Source organism: Athene noctua, chromosome 24 (genome assembly GCF_965140245.1).
Source record: "Athene noctua chromosome 24, bAthNoc1.hap1.1, whole genome shotgun sequence".
In the NCBI taxonomy this organism is placed as follows: Eukaryota; Metazoa; Chordata; class Aves; order Strigiformes; family Strigidae; genus Athene; species Athene noctua.
This window is the reverse complement of record NC_134060.1, coordinates 2,373,565-2,394,950: the sequence shown is the minus strand read 5'-3', so window position 1 is coordinate 2,394,950 and position 21,386 is coordinate 2,373,565. Positions and strand designations below refer to the sequence as shown.

Here is a 21,386-nt window from a genome sequence, read left to right as displayed (position 1 = left end):
TGACACAGACAGGCACAATCCCCGTTCGCTTTTCATCCACCATGTAAAGGTTTATTTTAGTCCTTCCTCAAGCCGAAGGGAAGCACAGTTAACACTGGACAACGCACCCAAATACCGATGGGAGGCAACGGCCAATTGCCAGGACTTTCAAATTCTATTCCAAAGCAACGATGATCCATAAAATCTTATTAACAGATCAAAGACATAAGTGTCAGACAATTAGCTCGTTACCTCCTGCAGCCTACACTTTCCAGGCAGACTCTGAACAGTTGTATTTTCCTTTCATCAACCTGAGAAGGGGACACAGGAGGCGTGGGAAGAGCCGAAGGGGATTTTGACGGAGGATGACAAAGAGGAGGTCAGAAGATCACAGTTTCAGTCTCAAAGCAAGAGTCTGAGACAGGAAGAACTCCAGGTAAGGAACCTTATGGAAACAGCGACTGACAAGTTACTTGATGACTCTTCAACAACTATTTGCATTATAATACCATCTGCCTACAAACGAAGATATTTCAAGTATTTATAAGAAAATAACGAGAGATAAATATTCTAATGAGAGTGTTAAATTGGCATTTGATTCTCCCCCCTTTGATTTGCATTGTCAAATGCAGACAAAAAAATTAGTTTAGGCATATAAATACAAGCTAATCCTTGAAATCTGCTCCGTACTGGCAACATTTCAACACTAACGCTAGACGGGGTCTTTTCTGCAACTGGAGATGCAATTCATCTTGAAGACAAGCCAACTCACTTTTCAAAGCTTTATTTTAAAATACAAATTAACTTGCATCCAACCCACTTAAATGCTGTACTGGAATATAATGCTCTACATAACCCTAGAGAAACAATAGGTTTAAAAAAAAAAAAAAAAAAAAAAAAAAAAGAAAAGCTAATGGAGCAAAGAGGAAGAAAATTCCACCACTGCCACTCTGCCCACTACCGCACGCAAAAGCAAATTTCTTGCATTAAGTATGTGTCTCTGTGGCATTCGTCCAGATTTCGTGAAGAGCTAGAAATGGTTTACTCCAGTCTTCTGTAATTTAAAAAGTCCTGTCGATGAATACAGAAAAAATTCCTATTTTCAAGGTAAACACAGGACTGATTTCAGAATGCAAAATGAGCAGCCTGATGCTTGACCCAAGGGACAATTGCTACTTTAAGTGACTGTTTAGGATAATTGGTGGGAAATTGAGTAAAAGTAGAAACGAGAGCCACCAACAGGCTGATTTTCTGAAAAACTTATAGAATGAGATCACTATAAACTCCAAAATAAAAGCCTAAGCAGAATAAAACTGCTCAGAACATTACTACTCTAAAATATAGATACATAAGTGGCGCTGACAGTGCTTGCAAGCGTTAGGGGGAGGATTGTAAGGAAAAGAGAAACCTGAACTGTCATGCAAACCCACAGCGTTGGCTCCAAGAGACAAACTTTGCTAATGAAACCATTCCTGCACAATTAGGTAAGTTCCTTCACCCGAAGGAAGCTGTGTTCTCTTCTTGTAAGAATGCCTTGGATCAGGATTAGTGCCAAACGACAAAAATACCAAAGCGCACAACAGAAGATAAGGCCACCAAAGCTAACAGGGAGGCAGTTCCTCTGGTTTCACGGTATCGGTGTCTAAATCTGTTTGTCTTTTTTTTTTGATACGCAGCTTTCAGGGAAACTTTAGAGCTTCCTTACACTTCATCTTTCCTCCTCTAAGGATTTCCTCCACAGCCCTCTGCGGAAGGGGAGGGTGCTCTGAGGATCCCTGTGCTCCCCGCACTGCGTTCACATAACACAGGGTCTCTCGGAAGTTTTAAGATTAAACCAGCTGCTCCGTCACTATCTTGTTGTTGAATAATAGAAGCTGAAGTCCCTCTCCTGTGTCAACTGGTTGCCACAAAGCGTAACCGCAGCCAGAAAGAACTCGCCGATTCCAGCAACGCTGCGTCTCCACACTGAAGCCGGGCGAGTACCCTGCAAGCTTGACACGCTTCTGCTCCGCACAGCTTCACAAGAGCCAACATCCCAGCGGTGTGCCTGACGCTGCAGCAAAGCAAACCCGGGTGCTACACCGACCTCGGGTTAGCTAACCTACCCGTCCGACTCCCAGGAGCTGCAACCTAAAAACCAGGCTGACGCAGAGATGTTCTTGTGGAAGAATCTAGCTGAGGAGGTTCACACACACAAACCACACTAACTCACAACGCGGACACGTTACTGAATTAGGTACAAGCAAGCAAACAAACAAACCGCCCCCCAAAAAAACCCCACACAGCAAGAAATAAGGGTGTAAGAACAAGAGAGACTGGGATACACCTGCTTCACAACAGCCAACCCAGGCCACGCAGCCTGGAATACACTCCAGGAAGGGAAACATTTTGTTTCCAGACTAAAAGGAACAAAAAACTGAAGACCAAAAAGCTGAGGCCAAGGCATAAAATGCCTGAAGGTGATTACAGAGCAGATTAGCAAGCACATCTCCACAACTACGACATCAACACTTTGCAATTAGAGCTTTTCTGCTCACCGGAGCAGAACACCTTTTACAAACATTAAACTTACAAAATCCTGTGGCAGCTGACAAACACTTAAGAGCTTCACTTCAGAGGAGCACAAAGCAAGCATGAAGACACCTCTAGTGTTTGTGGTTCGTTTTTTCTTGGTGCTTGTTTATTTTCTTGTTTAAACATATGCTAGTTGGTGCTCTTTCTTTAATGCCGTGGGAAGGGGGGAAGCAGTCAAATGAAGCTGTCTCACCCTGGATGCCTACCATCTGCACGCTTGAGCAAGAACCTGCTACTGAAAACACAACCTACAGCAGAACCACAAATAAAACCAAGATCTCTGAACTTGCAATTCCATCCCGAGCAGGTAGCCAGAGCTCTCCAGCTGGAAAACCAATGGCCAGTAGAGCCCACCAGAGCCAGGAGAGCAGCAGCTGCCAGCCACAGGCACAGCACGATCCCAGGCATCGCCCCAGCGAGCTCAGAGATGGAAACTGGTGGCCACCCTCCCCGCCCACTGAGGGTCACGTCACAGTCAGAAAGTGCCTCCAGCTATGCCCAAGCTGGCCTTGACTAAGAAGTCGACCAAAGAAAATCAGCTGGGTGGAGAGTCGATCTAAATGAAATTTATCCAAATATCTGAAGGGCTATGCAAACGGCAAAACCAGAGGGAAGTTCTGAAAAGCCTTAAGGCTCTCGATGAAGGAGGCATCAATTCAGCAACATCAAGTACCACAGACCCTGGCGATATTAGAAATGTCAGGTTCTTTGCATATAGCACAGTCACATTCCCATGACTTACATTATGGGGAAAAGCCTGTTTTACACCGCAGTAGAAGCACATTCCATCCAAACGCCTTAAAGACAGCTCAATGTGAAAAAAGACGGAGGCTAAAAAGAAATCAGACAGAAGCTCAGGCAAACGTTTTGCCTCAACATCCTTAAGTTTATAGCTACAAATAAGGATAAAAGTACAAATATTTCTAAAACTGCCACTGCAAAACCAAATTTGGCCTGTCAGATTCTACCACCATACAAATAGAGATTTAGTAACTCCACATCAACAGTGTTTAGAAGACCCGCACCTCCCCAACTCCTCTTAAGATGCTGTTGGTTTTACAACACCCACTATCCCACAAAATTTGCAAGTTAATTATTAGGAAGTAGTGTTACAGAAAAGGAGAAGACAAGCAATGCAGTTCCTCTTTTTTTTTTTTTTTTAAAAAAAAGCCACCATCTTTACTAGCAAACAATAAAAACCAGTGTCACAGCACCTCGCAAAACCCATGGAAGTTTGAAGAATTAAAAATAGATCCACAGAGCTGAAAAGCGAATATTTAGAATAAATACTAATCCCAGCATTCTACGATACTTCCAGTCTGATGCATTAACTCTCAAAGCTGTAGCGTTCTGTTTTGAGAGCCTGTCCCTTGATTTAAAAGTAAAATGTGCAGAGCCACACTTGCATATCTAAAGAATGAGCTCTGTGTAGCAATAAGCGCCAGACACCTGATCCTGCCAGAATCAGAAGGAACAATCCAGCAACCAAGAACTAGTTTCACAAGAAGAATAAATACGGTTTTATAGGAATTAACACATTTCTTTAAACGCGAGCAAAGGAGGAGTCTTTGATGTAAGAGAGAAAGCCACGTCTCAGCACCCTTTGCGAGATGCTGCTCTCGTGACTTCAATTAGAGCAATTTGCATGATCAGAATATCAAACGTAGAACGTCCACAGGGTTTGAAGTGGACTAGGACAGCAATCTTTGGTCTCGGCAGCCATCGCAATGGTTAAAGGCACACTGAAAGGTTGCCTCTGTGCCGCAGAGCAACAGCGCTTGTTTTGCATGACATCATGCCCTATGCTATATCTTATTTTAAAACAAGCCTTTGAGAAGTCATGTTAATGGTCTAAAATTGCTTCCACGGAGATACCGTGCCTCAATTTTGATTCACTGTACGTTTTTCTCTGCTTCAAGATCTACTCGAGTCAACACAGATATTTTCAGCTGAGCTTCCTTTCCTGAAATAAGATAAAATTTATTTCCATTTCAGTTCCAAACTCCACGTTCACTAGACGGAGACCAAGCAGCACAAGTGCAAAGCCCCACTCAAAGTACAAGAAGTGCCAGAAACACAGCAAAGAATTACTTTTACTTGCTTTGGAGGGTGGCAGTGATGGTGTAAAAATAGTTCTTAATTGTGTTTGAGATCAATGGTTTCTTCTACTTTATTGTTCAGGCCTTGCCCACTCAATTATGTAAAGTTTTTAAACCAATAATGCCGTTTAGAAACTTGAGTTGTGTTGGCAGTTGCGTTGGCACTGCAAATGGTTATTTCTTCCAAACCACTGCCGTGGACTTTGCGTTGTACCCGTTTTCGGCACCTCCTGATCATCACAGCTCTAGCTTTGATCAGGAAGGTGGTAAGAGCTATTCAGACTTGCTGAGGGACTCGCCCAAATTCTGACATGGCAATAAGAGAGAACATGTGAAGGTCTCCACATGGCCACCGGGAACACAATCTTAGATTGGCACATGTAGCGTGTCATCCTCTACAGAAGGTTTCCTAGCTATGAAATGTGGTGCTGCAGCTACACGTCCCATCAGAACGGTACACAAGCTCCATTGCCATGGCATGTTTCCACTCTGATGAAGAACTGGTAGGTGCCAGCAGCAAGAGCTGAACAAACCAAGTTTGAAATCTTACTCTAGAGGTCTAAAAAAATAAGATGTACTCACAGCGTAGCACAAAACACTATGGCAGATGAAGATCTGTGCCTGGCCCTGCTGAAGCAAGAGGAAAGGCACAAGCTGTAGCATGCAAGGATCCGGGGTTACGACACAGGAGCCTTTAGCTCTTGGCGTTTTGAACGATTCCATGAGAAAAACCAGTGAACACGCGCCCTGGGAATGGGGTTTGGAGAGAGCCAGGCTGGCGTGTGCTACCATCGCTAGATGTGCCAAACATCTTCCAAAAGGAGGAGTCACTTCGATGTACACATCCACTCAAGACTCATTTCCAGTTTTGGTATGTCAACAAGACAGCACAGAAAAGGCTTTGCCTATAAAACATCACTCAAACAAACACTGGGAGGGAGGAGAGGGAACACCGCATTTAGAGAGATTTATAGAATGTTTTTTTGGACACAAGACCAGCTTTGAACAAAAGTCCTCCACATCATAACAAAAAGGAAGCAGGAACGCTTTAAAGATGAAACATAATTGACTGTATAATCCATAGCATTACATATGCAGCACAATTATTTCAGCACATCACAGCAATGATGATGCTGTTATTGTTAAAGCATAAAAACTTTTATCATTATGTACAGGCAACAAATTATGAATAAAGTTATAGCTAAACCACAAGCCAAAATCAGAAGTCTTAGTCTAAAGTTTAACACTAGATTTATTTATCCAAGAGATATGGGAACCCTCTTCCATTTCTATAAAATAGCGCTAGAAAATCTAACACAGCCTTTCAGGTAGCAGAAAAAGGTGATGATCACAAATTCAGGTTCTTGATGAAAATATAACCTTTCAACTTTTAAAAAATAATTTCAAGAGGCTTTCAGTAAAACCAACATAATTCAAAACACAAGCTCTTCCTTCCAATGTGCTATTATAAGAAACTTTTGCAATTCCTCAGCTTTATTTTTATCTGTTCCCTCTTGCGGTATTACATACACACAACCCTCTAAGCATATAGCTGGCACCAGAAGTGGCTGATTTCAGCTGATGCGAGAAACATTCTAGGCTGTTGGATAAGGTGCGTATTTGCAGATTTCTTGTTTGACAAAAAATGGAACGTAACAGTCAGGCTGGTTAAACACTGCACTAAATTACCCACGGAGGATATCGAGTACTTACTGCTAAAGGTTTTTAAGAGAAGGTAGCAAAACGATGTTGGAGTTGATCTTGCCTTAAGGCAGAAAAAAAAAATAAATAAACAAGATGACCTCTTCAGGTGCCTTCCAGCCCTTTTTTCTATGAATATTTAGCAGTAGATTATTCTATCTTCAAAGCACTGTCTGAACATTAGCTCCCTAATACCTCTAATGCACTACTTCTGTTTTCATTCATGCGAGGCACAGCATTTGATTTAAGCCCAAATCAGTCAGAGTCAAGAGAGAGAGGGATGCGGATTACCGCTTCCAACACCACAGACAACTCGTTAAACCAGCGAAGTTGGGGTTTGGCCGCTAGCAGGGCCAAATCTGCTTTGCACCACTCCCACTGCTGATCCGCAGCTCAGCGCGCTGCGATCGCTGTTTTGCTGGCTGGCACGCAGGCGTGCCTCCTACTCTCCCCCTCTCCACCCCAGTACCTTCAGCAGGATTTCTGATCCTCCCTTCTCCCATCCTGACACTCGGCAGCTGGGTTTCGGTGTGCTGGGGTAAGAGCTGCCCCTCCACTACCCACTCAAGACGGGGAGAGAAAGCAGCAGGGCTGATCCCAGCGGCTCTGGAGGGGAAGCAGGACCAGAGTAACCACCCTGACTCCACTGATGAAAGCAGAAATTAGTCAGGTAACCATCTCAGCGCTGAGTTTGTTATGAAGCTACAGCCCCGACCTTGCAGAGAGCTGCATCACGCTGCAAGCGAGCCCCTACCTTTCCCTGGGCACGGAGCTGGGAATGGCCTCGCAGGAAGGCACGTGCTACGCACGCAGCAGGAACAAGAACCGAGTCTCCAAAGCTGCTTCAGCTGCGCAGGGGAAGAGAATATCCACAGCACAGACAATGCACAGCAAAGGCATTTCACTGAACACGCACACCCGGAGAAACCGTGTCGAGTTTTATACCTTAACAGAGGAGACAGCGTGACCTAGCAGTTAGAGGCAATTGCTAGTGCAGACAATGGTACACTGCAGTCTCGGGCAGGCGATTCTCCTTCAGGACGATTAAAAAAAAAAAAAAAAAAAAAAATCAATCAGGAATAATGCCTGTTTTTACAGAAGCATTGAGTTTCTATTTGCAATGCACTAAGTACCTAACAGCACTGCTACAAGTCCTCTGGCCAGCAACGGTCCACGTTAATTTGTGCACAGAAAGACTGAAGATATATACACAGACTATATTTAACTCTGGGCAGGTTTTTGGGAGCGCATATAAATACACTAAAGGCTGGTATCAGAAACCCACCAGAAGCACAGCAGGGTACCAGAAACCAGGCTACAGAACCGAGAAGTGAAATCCCCACAGTGCAGCACCAAGCCAAAAATGAGGCTGCAAATATTAGAACACCACAAAAAATAGCACAGGACTATTTTTTTTTTTTTTAAAAAAAAGGTAAAGCAAACAAAATAATCTGAATTGCTGTTTGTACTGGTTCCTTTCCTTTCCTTTCTTCTTTGAATGAAAGGGCACAAGGGTCACACTTGATACTTGGTGTTTCAACAGTTAAACATTATTAAACAGTGGCTCCTTGCAGTGCAATTTTGGTAGGCAAGCACACAGAGTAAGAAGTAGAGGAAGAAAATCCCCAGACAAATAACAACAAGTGTCTAAGATGAATCGTGCTGCCTCTCCAGGTCCTAAATTAAACACCTGGCAGAAATGGAAAAGCTCTTTTAAGCAAAGCGTGCTCAAGTTAGTCACGTCTACTTCACATGATAAAACAGTTGGCACACACCAAAACAACAGAGCATATTGTGTACGCCACCTTATAAACTTTAATCTCAATCAACTCAGCATAAAATTGATGTTAGGTATCAGAGCTTTATACATTTGAAAGAAATGACAAGCTACACGCCTCACAGTGTATTTCCCGGTCCTGCCACACATGCATTTTACTTTCTTCCCTTAATGAGGATAACAAGAAAAACCAAGTGATACTAAACTCACCTTCACAAAATTACACAGTCTCAGTCTTGCATAGTTGTGTGCTTGCACTTTTATATATATATATATATAAAAAAATAAATCTAGTGAGAAACATTAATGCGGTGCACTGCTCTCAGAGGCAGGAGGCATCTCACCCAGACTTGTACTATGTGGGAATGGGATTTCACAACTGTAGTGACATCAGGTACTCACAAAACAAAAGTACTTGTCACATACCCTGAATGTAGAGAATACACACACCGTATGGTATATTAATAAGACAAAGTTGAAATCTGAAAAAAAAAAAAAAAAACCACAACCCACCACATTTTCAGGATCATAGGCACTATTTTGGCATCAGCAGTGGTAACCAGGTGCTTCCAACATTTCGAAATCCAGTGACAGTTTTCAGCTTTGGTGGCATCTGTCTGGTACTCATCAACACCCAGGCACCCCTCGCAGAGACCGCCTCGGACCGCTGTCCCCAGGAGCTCACAGAAGCAAGAGAGGTATTGCCAGAGGGGTCTGACCCACGTTTGGGCTGGTTTACCCATTTCTCTTAGTTTGTATTTTAGGCAGCAGAAGTTCTGATCATGCAACATAACATGTTTACTGCTCTGGGGCACAAGCACAAGCAAAACGCCTGTTAAGACAGTACGAGTTAAAGAGACGTTCACAATGGTGATTTTTTTTTTTTTTTTGAATGTTAGTTGATATTTTTGAACTATTTATAAATAATTCTGCATTAAATGAAGAGTTTCTATACAAAAAGCCCTCTGAGCGCCCTCACCTTTTCTCATCCTGATAGCCACACAATTTAACTGGCTGAAAAAGCTAAACTGGGTGCTCGCCATGACCCTGCTGGTTACACTGGGACAGGGGGAGCAGCTGGAGCAGGCAGCCAGCACATGATCCCGTGCTACCACACAGATACTGCAGCACATTTAGGGCAAAGTTATGCTTTAATTTTAACGTAGCCTTAAGTGTTGCATGTTTCTTTGCTCTTCTGCTGCATTTTTAGGCTCAGCCACCACCATGCTGCTAGGAAGGGAAGAGGGAAAGGCAGAACATCATTCAAACCACAGGAAGACAGCAGCAGGTACAACCTAGAAAACCATGACTGACAAATTGGAGTTATTCACAAGAACTTGGGAGTGTTTTAAAGCAGAGTGAAAGGCCGTACCAGTCTATAACTGGGCACATCTCCTGCAAACTTTGTTATTCTGAGTAGAAAAGCCAAATAAATGAAGTGGTTTTAGGGGACTGCAGGGTCATTCTTCTATAGGGATTATTCTAATATTCAGTTTTCCTATGACTTTCTTTACTCACTTTTATGTTAAATTATCAAATGGCATCTTATAAAAGTTTAAAATAATTATTGTGATAAAAACAGGGATAAGCCTTTTGCCGTCTGAGATCAGCAGATCTTACTTAAAGGAAGCACAACCTGTACTGCTCGACAGGCAGACAGGATGGTCTAATCAGGCCTTTTGTTTTTAAATTTTTAAAAATTATTTTAAAAAAATGATCCAGTATTATAAACACGCAGATCTGTACCCTTCTGTGTCACCTTCATCGAATTAAAAAAAAGGCAACTGGAAGTGACCCGTTTTATCAGGAAGTGACCAAACAGCAGAGAAAGTTATAAACAGACAACGGAAGAAAATCCCCCCAGTGAGATCTCAGCATGTAGCAAATCTTTAGGTTTTGAGAACAAATTAAAAAAACCAAAACCTTCCTGTAACTCCTGGGAAGCTTTGGCAGATATCCTGATGTCTGATCTTGCTGTCAGTGCCCCTTGTAACAGCTGCTACATTTTTTGACCCTCTGAAACATAAGGTAAACTGTCATCTTCATCACAGCGTAATAATTACAGGGTTTGGGTTAGCAACCATACAAATTTAATTCACTTACAACATGGGCAGATTGTTAAACCCTGAAATTAAGAAACCTCTTCATGTGCCAACACTATTAAAATACAGATGTCACGCTACATTATATAAATGCAAGATACTAGTCCGATTAAAAAAAAAAAAAAAAAACACAACAAAACAACAAACACCAAACCCAAATACACTGGCTTGAAAGGTGACCTCCTGTGGGCTTCCACCACCCTCACAGCGAGGCGCACACGCATCCTCCTCCTCCTCCTCCTCCTCCTCTCCCCAGCCACTGAGGTGCTCAACCTGGGGACAGCAACTTCCCCACAATAAACTCGTTCTTCACACCTTCACTACTTGCACTGCCAGTTAAGTTAGTACGAAATACAAGCATGGAAAATCCCTTAAACAAAAAAGATAAGCCCTTTTTCTGAACCTGCGTTTCCAGCAGGTAAAACTACTAGGAAAGCCCAGGAGACTTTTGGGGCAGAGGGGACACACAACTAACTTCACTGAGAGGCATAAAATGGGACCCAAGGACCTTCCTTGCCCTTACAGTGCTGCAAGAAAAAGTCAGGAACTGGTATAATTTCTTAATAAATCCCTTTACAGTGCTACCAAAAGCTTGAGGTTTTTCCTGCTGCTCTTGACCTAGAAAGATCAAACAGCACCTATTCTTACACAGCTACAACCTCTCGCAGGCTTAAGCAATGAAATGTGATAAACACTGGGTGTAACGCAGACTTCTGCAGGATTTCTTACTTCATCTTACTGTAGCTGCAGATTCCCTTGCGTTCTGCCGCCCCTTAGAAACACGTAGCAGCTGAATATATCTTAATTTCACAGCAAAAATCTTAAATTTTTGCTTAAAGATGCTACCAATGACCTTCACACTTAACAGCAAATCCCCCAATGCTGGCCAACAGCCTGCTACAGAACTTACTGCTATTCCACTAACATACCGGAGCAGTCACCGTTAATAATAAATGACTTATGGTGACGTTTCTTGTTCTGCCCCCTTCTTGGACTGAAACTAGTATGACATGCCAGACGCCACTGAAAGTTGAATAAGCTTTGCCTGAGACAAGGTGATGCTATTCACCAGCCTTAATTTAAATTAAAATACCCAAAATAATACTGGAAGGCTGTAACAATCCACAGACCATCGGGGTTGAAGTTCAACCCCAAGACTCAGTCCTTTGTTAGCGGCTGACACCGACGTGCAGATCAGGTTCACGTGCCAGGGCCCCACTTTTCTAACATCCCTACAAAAATAAGTTGCGCAATGTAATTACCTCTAATTTTCAAAAAGAGTATTTTTACGGTCAACAATTAGCAATCAGAAAAAAAAAAAAAAAAAAGATAAGAGCAGGACTGAGAACACTCGAGCCGTGTCACTCAGTTCAAGGACGGTAATAGCAACATTTAGCATCTCTCCGTAGGAGCGGAGGAGGAGGAATGTCTGCAATGTGATCTGCCTCCTCGCTGAAAACGAACTTTAATTCTAATCTACAAACTATTCTACGTGTCCTCAATGCCCTCGGCCGTCTGGAGCAGCTTCATTTTTCCCTACTTTGATGCTTTTTTTTCAGCTCAAAGTGCCGCAAACAAACTTTGTCCTTCATTCTCGAAACTCGGAGCAGTGGTATTTCAAGGTCACTCGTGCTGGTGAAGGAAGGCCTAGCTCCAGCAACTTTAGCTGCCGCACCGCTCCGACGGCGAGAGCCGTGCGGGAGCCCAGCCCAGCCGGAGCTCGGGGTGTCACCGGGAGAGACGAGAAAGCCCTTTACACCGGAAAACTTCTAAGCTAAGATGCACTCTCACCCCGTTCCTCCGCCTGTCACCGCCGGGCTGCGGGGCTCCGATGACCTTCAGTGCTTATTTGCAAATAAAAAGGAAAACAAAGGGCTGCTTGTACTTGTCAGGAGTTTGGCTGGCGGTTTGGGGGTGATGGGGGTTCCGCTGCCCCCCAGGAGCCGTATGTGCGATCGGGGCCCGCAGGTCGGCTCCCCGCCAGCCGGGCAGCCCCCCGCCAAGGGCAGCCGGGGGAGACCCCCCCCGCGCCTCAGCGGCAGCCCCGGGGAGGGGGAGAGGCGCTGCCATTTTGTGCACACACACCCCCCACCCCCCCTCCCCGCTTTCCCCGGTTACCGGCCCCGGCGCGGCGCGTCCCCCCGCCGCAGGGCGCGGCCCCGCGGTGCCTCCAGCCGTACCCGCCGCGCCGGGGGCTCAGCCTCGGGCCCCAAGGGCCGCCGCGACCCGGACGCTTCCCACCGCCCCCCCGCCCCGAGCCCCCAGACTTCCCTCCGCCCGCCACCTCCCCTTCCTCCCGCCGCACAAGGCCTGGACACCCCGAGGCCGGGCGGGCAGCCCCCCGCCGCCGAGGCCCGCTCCCCCGTCACCGGGCCGGGCCGCAGCCGCCCCCCACCCCAACCAGCGCGGCTCTGGCCGCCGCGATCAACTTACCGGGCCGCGGCCGCCGCACGCCCTGCCCGGCGGTCGGGGGGCGGCTGCGGCGGGGGGCGACGGCCCCCGGGCCTCTCCGCCATCCCTTTGTCTTTGAGCTGACCCCTGCCTGCCGGGACTCCGCGTCCCCGCCGGACCGGGCCGCCGGCCCCTTTAACAGCCGCCGCTCAGCCTACCCTGCTGCGCCCGCCCGGCCCGCCCCGCCCTCGCCCATTGGCTACGGGCCGCCGAGGGGGGGCGCGGCCCCGCGCGTCTATTGGCTACCACCGGCAGCGCAACCTCACCGTCCACTTCCTGTTTTAAAGTTACCTTGAGAGGCGGCGCAGGGGTCAGAGCGGCGCCCGGCCGCCGCGCTCCCCGCCCGCGGCCCCTCCGCAGCGCGGCGGCCGGGCCCTCACCGCCCGCCCCGGCGGCTGCTATTGGCCGCTCGGCTCCTAGTCAAACAGATGGAGGGGGGTGGTAGGGCGGCTGCCGATTGGCCCGCACGCCTGTCACTCCAGCAGCATCCCCTCCCGCCCAACACGCCGCCGCGTCACGGAGCGCCGAACGGCACGTGCGCGGCACCGGGGGCGGCCTCGCTGTTAACGGCGGTTGACCGGGCAAGCGCCCGGGGCTGACACTGACACCCGGCACCCGCCTCCCGCGGCGGCACCGGGCCCGGGGCTCCCGGTTGCACCACCTGGGGGTTCCCGGTGGCACAAGGCACCGGTTGTCCCCGCGGTGCAAGGGCAGGACCGGGCTGTGCTGCTGGCGCGGGGGGGGGAGTGCACGGTCCAACGCGGGGAGGAGCAGAGCGGGGCGATCCCCGGGCAGGCAGCACGGCGAGAGGTCTCGCCCTCTGCTCTGCCCGCAAAAAAGCTTAAACACGCTCCCGGTCGTTGCACGGAGGCACCGGGATGGTTTTTGGGGGCTCGTTGCCGGTGGGTCAGGTGGTGAAAGGGGGTCACCAACTGCCGCTCCAGGCGCGGGGACGGTGCAGGTGGCACCTTCAAGGACAGGCAGGTAACGCCTGGTGGCACTTCCCACCTCTGATCCTCCGAGAACGTTTTTGCATGACCTGGATCAAACCCACGCGCACTGCTGGGTGCACAGAGACTGAAAAATAATCCGGGGGGGTGGGGAAAAAAAAAAAAGAAAAAAAAAATAATAATCTGCTTTTCAGCCAGATCAACTCCCTGGTTTAGCAGGTGGCTGCTCAAACGGACGCCTTCCTGGCGCAGACCCCGACCCTCTCAGGAGGCCGAACGCCTCCGACGTTCCTCCTTGCAGGACAAAACGCCGGCGGAGCTGCCGCCGCTCGAGGATTCCCCTTGGCAGCTTTAACACAACATCCCGCCGGCCCCGCTACACGGTTCTCGCAGCCTCCGAGAACGCTCCGGTAGCTCTCGGATGGGACTGGAAGTTGGGAAAAGCGTGTTTACAAAGCAAGTAGTTTAACCTGTGCAGACACACAGCTTCCAACAAGATACCGACTACGGCTGAGTGGATTTCAAGCTGAATTCTGAGAGAGAATTTACTGCTTGAAAACAACGTGCTTACGGGATTATATACAGAGCAGCAGAGGAAAAAATATTACAAAGCGCAGCCAGTGCTTTACTAGTCCTGCCGATTAGTTTGAATCAGATAGCAAGGAGAGATTAATTTATAAATAGATCTTCCCGGTGATTTATTAAACAGAATTGGTTAAAATGTGTCTTAAAAAAAAGTAGTTAATACTTTGCAAGGCTTTGTTCTCTTCCTGTGTCATTCCTCAGATAAAAGCAAGGGCCTCCGAGCTGCGGTATGCTTACTATTAGAGGTATGCAAGGTACTTTCAGGCAGTATGCAAAACAAACCCACCACCTTTCCTGCAGAGGAGAGGAATGCCTCGCTGGTATTTCGAGTGGTAACGACTGCCCAAACACATTCCCCTGCACCTCCTCGTACCGTGATGCGACCCCTGCTCACGGACAGACCCAGGGGCCCTCTCCTGCCTGTGGGTATGAGCCAGCACGGCCACGGGAACAGCTACTGCTCTCAAAAAAAAAAAAAAAATTCATTTTGGGAAGCCCTGCAGTAAAGGGTCTATTTCAATCATTGCAGCTGTTCTTGCTCCGCAATCACGCGGGGCAGTTGAGCTAACACTCGGGAATTGCCGAAATCCCACTTGAAAGATTTAACTACAAAGCTACTGGGAAGACATAAGGGGAAAGGAATGCTCTTAACCCAGTAACTGTCATCTGTCGCTGCATTTCGCAGGTTGTGGCACTTCTAAGAATGCGTCGCTGCACATTATTCATGTATGGCATGAGAATGTACACTGACGAACACAACTTATCTTTATAAAGTACAAAATAACGAGAGGGAACGGGTTGGCTGTGCAGGGTAAATGACTGGCTCAAGGCCCCCCGGCCAGCCTGGCGAGATTACACCTGGTTCTCAGACCCCGCTCTGTGCTGCACGCGGGTTTCAAAGGTCCAACTCAAGGCACCGCTTTTTGTTTTGACCAAGAACTCCGTGTTCATCCCCAAACGTGTCCAAATCCTCCACTCGGTGCGGTCACAGCAGCCTGAAGACCACGAGGCGCCGCATGAGCCACCATCTCCAACAAGCCCTTGTAACAGTGACACAAAACCCAGCGCGGTTATGACAGAGTGTGCGATGCCAGACGTGACATTACATCAGGTTGTCACCACAATGACCGTTACCTAAGGGACAGTAAGCTGGGCCCAGGTAAGTTTAGGCTGGTACCAGAGCACAGCTCAACTCTAGATAAACAGATCCAGCAGGACTAACCTAGTCCAAAAACATAACCTAATTTAAGAAGGGCACGGGTAAGCCTAAGAAAAGACACGCGATGTTGCCAAGGGCAACAGCAGCAAACGATGTCTGATGACCCAGGAGGTCTATTTTCTGGCTGTAGGACTAGAGGAAAAGTTAAACCACATGCTTGCAGACTGTTTGCTCTGCATCACAACCGAAGCCATATGAGCCTTTCCTTTTAATGGCCTGTACTCAGACAGCTGTCGAGACAGACAAGAAGTATTTATTCATAACTACGTGGAAAATACTTTACTCAATCAGACAAGTGTCTCAAAAGGTGAAGAGTCACATGCCAGAAGGAGTAGCCAGCGCTATTGTTTCTCCTTCTGTGAGCAACCTGGCCACAAAGCCCCGGGTTCCGGAGCTAGCCCTGGGACACAGCTCAGCCAACACGAGGCGTAAGCCGGCCCTGCCACCAAAGAGCTGTCCTGTGCCCACCCCTCAGCCCTGACCCCCCAAACACTCGCACGGCTGATGATGCGGCCGGAGAATAAAATGACCTGAATGAACCACAACTCAGCCCGAAAGAATTAGCTTTCATCCACGCTGCACTCACACTGCTCTTAATGTAGTTACTGGGGGGGCATTGCTTTCATTTTCTCAGCTCAGAAAAAAAGCAGAATCTAGGGAGGCTGTATTTACGTGCAGGTATTTTCACAGCTCTCCGTGCCCTTGGGTTTTGAGCAGGGATTAAACAATCCCTCAGATATTTTCCAGAGACCCACAAATTAACACCGACTGCTTCAGCTTGGGTCCTGCCCCTCTTCCCACCCACTGCTGGGGCAGACTCTGGAGAAGCCGCCTTAAGGCTTGTGGGGCAAAACGCGCCACAGATCGGTAAAATACGATAAATCCACCACGTGAAACCGAACAATCCCGTAACATATCGCCTGTCGGGGCCTGTCACATCGGGCCTGCCGCCGCCAACGCCCGCTGGCTGCCCGGGAAGGCACCGGGAAGGCACCGGGAAGGCCTCTGCGCTCTGCTCTGCCCGCCGGCCATCAGGCAGCACCTGCCCCGAGCTCTCCGCCAGCGCGGGGACCGGACGGGCCTCATCCCCTTCCCCCCCTACGGCGGGATGAGCCTCGAACGCGCCCTTCCCCCCCTCCCGGGCCGCGCGGGGAAACGGTTCGGTTTCCTGTCCTCTCCCCGGTCCGCTCCTCGGTATCCAATCAGCGCGCAGCATCCCTCGCCCGCCTCCCCCGGCGCGGGCCAATCGGCGGGCGCGGCGCGGCTCTGCCAATCGGAGCGGAGCCGTAGGTGGTTGGGGGGGGGAAGCCCCTCGGGCCGCCCCCGCCCCGCGCCCCCTCACCGGCCGCCGACTCCCCCCGCCGCGCTCCCGCCCGCTCCCCCCGCACTCACCGGAGCGGCTGGCGCCGCGACCTCCGCCTCCTCCGCCCGGCGCCCGCGGTGCCTCCGGCCCGGCTGGCGGGAGGCGGGAAGGAGGGGGAGGGGGATGGCCAGAGCAGAGCGAGCGCCCAGCGGCCGAGAAACAAGATGGCGGCGGATCCGTGAGGCGGCGGTGGGGAGGCTCCGCCCCTTTCCCCTGGGCCGCGGCACTGCGCAGGCGCATGACCCGGAGCTGATCTCGCGAGACCTCCCGTGGGGGGAGCCGTGCCGTGGGCCGGGCCGGGGCGGGCGAGGCTCCGCCGGGCGGGGGGGTCCCGGTAGGCCGGAGCGGCGGCTCAGGCCTCGGCGTGAGGGGCGCCGGGTGCCTCGAGGGGGAGCCAAACCCCTGGGTCTGGCCTAGCTCTTCGCGGGCCTAGGCATGTGCGGGCCTGTGCCCCAGGATAGTATCAGCCCTTGCGTGGCCAGCAGGGACAGGGAAGGGATCTGAGCCCTGGGCTCGGCACTGGGGAGGCCGCCCCTCGCTGAGGGGGTTCAGTGTTGGGCCCCTCACCCCAAAAAGGCCATTGAATGACTCGAGCGTGGCCAGAGAAGGGCAACGGAGCTGGGGCAGGGTCTGGAGCACAGGTCTGCTGGGGAGCGGCTGGGGGAACTGGGGGGGTTCAGTCTGGAGAAGAGGAGGCTGAGGGGAGACCTCCTGGCCCTCTGCAACTCCCTGCCAGGAGGGGGCAGAGAGGGGGGGTGAGTCTCTGGAGCCAAGGCCCCAGCGCCAGGCCCCGAGGGAATGGCCTCAAGCTGCCCAGGGCAGGGTCAGGCTGGCTCTGAGGAAGGATTTCTGTGCAGAAGGGGCTGTTGGGCGTTGGAATGGGCTGCCCAGGGCAGGGGGGGAGTCCCCGGGATCCCTGGAGGGGTTGAAGAGTCGGGCTGAGCCAGCGCTGAGGGGTCTGGGGGAGTTGGGAATGGTCAGGGTGAGGGTCATGGTTGAGCTGGAGGATCCTCAAGGTCTTTTCCAACCCAGATGATTTTGGGATTCTGAGACCTCAGGCCAGGACAGGCTAGCATGGGGCAGTGCCCTGGGCAGGGAGGCTGCTACCTTGCTGAGCGCCTCTCAGCTGAGGCGTTGAAGGAAGCTGAGGCTGCTGCTCACTGTCTCCAGGGGTCTGGTGCTCCCCAGGCAGCTGCCTGGCAGCACTGTGACCACAGCCCAAGGGTCCTGCTGGGACCCTGCTGCTGGGGCTGGCAGGTAGAGCCCTGTGTGCCTCAGCCAGCCCAGCCACGGCGGAGGAGTTACTCCTTCGTTTGCCCATTGGCTCACCCAGCCCTGCCTGGCATGGCCCTGAGAGCTGTCCAAATTAAGCCTTGGTGAGCTGTCCAACACTCTTCACGCAGGCCTCTGATCTATCATCACAGGGTAACTTTCTGCTACTATCCTGCCTGAGCTGGAGCCGATTCAAGCAAAAGTCTGTGCTCCAGTTTAGCCAGCTATCTCATTTCCCAAGGACTGCTTTTCTGGCTCGGGGACATGTTACGCTGAAGCGTGACTCATGCTGCTTCAGTTTTTTTCCCATGAAAAAGTGGACCCTGAAAGTGACTCCATCTTTGCCTCTTTATTATCGTTGGTGCCCAAATTGTTTGCATCCATTTGACTATTAGGAAGAGGATTTGCCTGGCTGGTGCTTTAAATGTCATTTGAGGTGGGAGAGGAAAGTCAGGCCCTGTGTGACTGCTGCACTCTCCCTCACCCTTTCCCTGGAGTTTCCAAAATTGGTGAGGTCTGCTGGTGAAGTTTCTGGTACGGCGGTTCGCTGCGTGGGCTCTGCACGCTGCACAAGAGAGGAGAAAAACCCTTCAGCATCCTGCAAACACAGAGAGTTCAGATCTGTGGTTTCTGTTGCGTGACATTTGCCCAAATGTAGGAAATGGGACGAATTTCTGCATACGCTGTGGTTTCAGAGCTCGGCTGCCCTGAAGGCTACGTGTTGGCACCGAACTAGGAGATATCTTACAGCAAATTCCTGCAGTTTTATTGAAAGTCTTGCAACTTCATGATCTCAGGGCACTTGTAAGGCAGCCAAGAGCAATAAAAGTCATGCTAGTTGGTTTTGGTATTTTTTTAAATTCTCACAATTTCGAAGCTAGCCGGCTTTTGTTGTAACGTTTAAGGGTGATGATATGCAGCGCTACACGGCCCCTCTTCAAAATGACTCATTTATAAATCAATTAGCCAGCACTGCTGCTGACTTTGCTGCCAGGCACAGCTGTCAAACCAACCAGCTGTTTTTCCTGACAGGACCAGGCCCCACTCGAGGGCTTTCTGCACAATACCCCGCTCCTCCTCCCGCTGAATCCTTTTGTGTGCCGTCGTGCTGCGCCCGTGATGCTCCGTTTCCTCCCCACCTGCTCTCTCAGCACCAATGGCTGCATTGTCTGGAGCCGCTCGGCTTCCCCACGAAGGATTGCAGCCATCTGCGAACACAGAGGTCTCTGTGTCAGCCTGGCCGAAACGTGGAGGAGCCAAGAAAAACAAGAAAGAAAAAAAAAAAGAAAAAGAAAGAAACGCTTTAGCGCTTTCCCTCTCCCTGCTTTGTCAATGCTTGCATAAATTTGTTTGTGGTTTGTTGAGTTTGCACTTAATGAACATCTGCTACCTGGCCAGCTGATTCCCTCCTGCGCCGCGGGGACCCCGAGGAACGGTGCTGTGCCGACTGAACCCCCAGGCCAGGGTTGGGAAGGGCTGGATTTCTCTGACACCTTGGAAAATCATTCTCTTGGAGCAGAGGTGACCTGCCTGGCCCTCCTCGGCTCAGCTCCCTCCCGCTACAGCCGTCCTCTGGACTCATCCCAAATAAGCTGTTGCTTTGCAGTAATTATCCCCAAGCAAAGAAAAGTGCAGAAAAGAAAAATAACTGGGTATAAACTGTGTATGGACATGGACGCGCTGCCTTGTGGATTTGGGGGTAATAAAAAAGAGGCTATTTAGGGCCAGATTTTGGGCCCATTGGCCCTGTAGGCTGCCTCATCTGGGTTCACACCTGATGCCAGCTGCAAACAGGGCTCCCAACCCAGCTTGCACATGCCACGTCCCACATCTCCCAGTTGGGGACCATCTAGATGATATTTAAGTATATTTAAGTTAAAAGTATATCTCTGTATGCCTGTGCACATACACACATTTTGTAGCGCCTGGAGAAACCTCCTCTTCTGCATTGAAAGAAAAACCCAGAAAGATAATTTGACACGATGGAGATGATGTTTTAGGTGTTGCAAATGGATTCTTTAGGAGACCAAAGGACCTGAAGGATGATCTAGTGTCAGACACGGTGCTGTGGGTCACCAGCAGCTTTTGTACTCGGGTAGTTTGAGGTTCAAACTGATCTCCCAGAGCAGCAAGGGGCTTTTACCTCCTCTGGCCCAGATAGGAGCCCCCACACAACCATCACACTCTCCCTAGTTCTCCTAGCCCTCCGTCCCCAGGGCGGAAGTGATGGAAGGCATTAAAAACCCCCGAGTTATGAAATCTAGAATTCTTCACACCTGTAGACGAGCCGCTTGGCACCGAGATGCTCAGCCAAACTCTAACTGGGAGGCCCCGTTCCCTGGGACGCACTTTCTTTCATCTTGCAGTAGTGGGGAGAGGCTGCAGCTCCCAGCTTGGCACTGGGATTCGGTTCAGCTCGTCTGGTCCCGCCGCAGGACAGTGGGTTTCCCGGTGCCTGCAGCATCCCGAGGAGAAGCAGATGGTGTGCTAGTGCCTCTTGCCTGGCGGGTGCCCAGCACAGATCAGCCATGCTGGCTTTCCCAGTAGGATACTGGTGAACCCACGTGACTGCTCCCTACAGAACGGCGAAAGGAGATTTTACGGCATCTCAGTGTAGCTCTTTCTCCTGCGAGAAGTGGGACACGGCGCCGGAGCAAGAGAACAAGCTGCAGAGCTGACGCAGCACCGACAACCTCCCCGAGCACCGGCAGCAACATGCTCTTCCCCGCGGGCAAGGGAGAATCCCCCCGGCCCACCCGGGGCCCACCCCACAGCCTGGCTCTCCAGGCAGGGACTAGCACCATCATTCTGGAAAAGCCTTTCCAAAACACGCTGGGTTTACCCAGTCCCAGCATAAACCATCTTCTCCCCGTGACCCTTTGCGAGGTGCAGCCCTCTCCCTCCCCAGGGCAGCCCCGGTTCCCTGGTGTTTCTTCCCCCTTCTTTGTGTTTTCTGTTTCCCGTTATATCCACCTCTGGCCGGGACGAGCAGCAGCCCCACCGCGGGCAGATGTCAGCCCTGCAGAGGCGGGGGAAAGGCGGCGCATGGCACCCACAAGGTCTGCGCAATCCCAGGGTCACCCTTGCCGGGACACCACGGTTTGGGCTTGCAAAGCCTCTCCCGTGCGTTCCGTTACCCGCAGCCAGCACGCTTATCCCCGTGCCGCATGCTGCCGATGGCCCCTGCAGTGCCGCAGAGCCAAGCCCCACGAATCCTCTTACGTGATCTTTACCGGAGTAATCGCATTAAACCACCCCCTTTTCGCCGACACAAAACCAAAAGGAGAAGGTGGTGAGGAGCTGACAAACCAGAG

The 21,386-nt window shown here is 50.2% G+C and overlaps 1 protein-coding gene across 6 annotated transcripts in view; it reads right to left on the bottom strand.

The window, feature by feature from the left end:
• The window catches only part of NFYC (nuclear transcription factor Y subunit gamma), a 37,106-nt gene extending 20,106 nt beyond the window's left edge, over positions 1–17,000 (bottom strand). Inside the window, exons 1-2 of one of the 6 annotated variants that reach the window (XM_074925980.1) lie at positions 16,830–17,000; positions 7,299–7,386 (exon numbers count right to left, since the gene is read on the bottom strand). The gene's annotated coding sequence lies outside the window, so the exon portion shown is untranslated. Of the gene's footprint in view, positions 1–7,298; positions 7,387–12,665; positions 12,835–12,974; positions 13,078–16,829 lie in introns of those variants that run through there. The other 5 variants (XM_074925979.1, XM_074925978.1, XM_074925982.1 and 2 more) reach the window with 5 other exon arrangements.
• Positions 17,001–21,386: the final 4,386 nt, after the last annotated feature.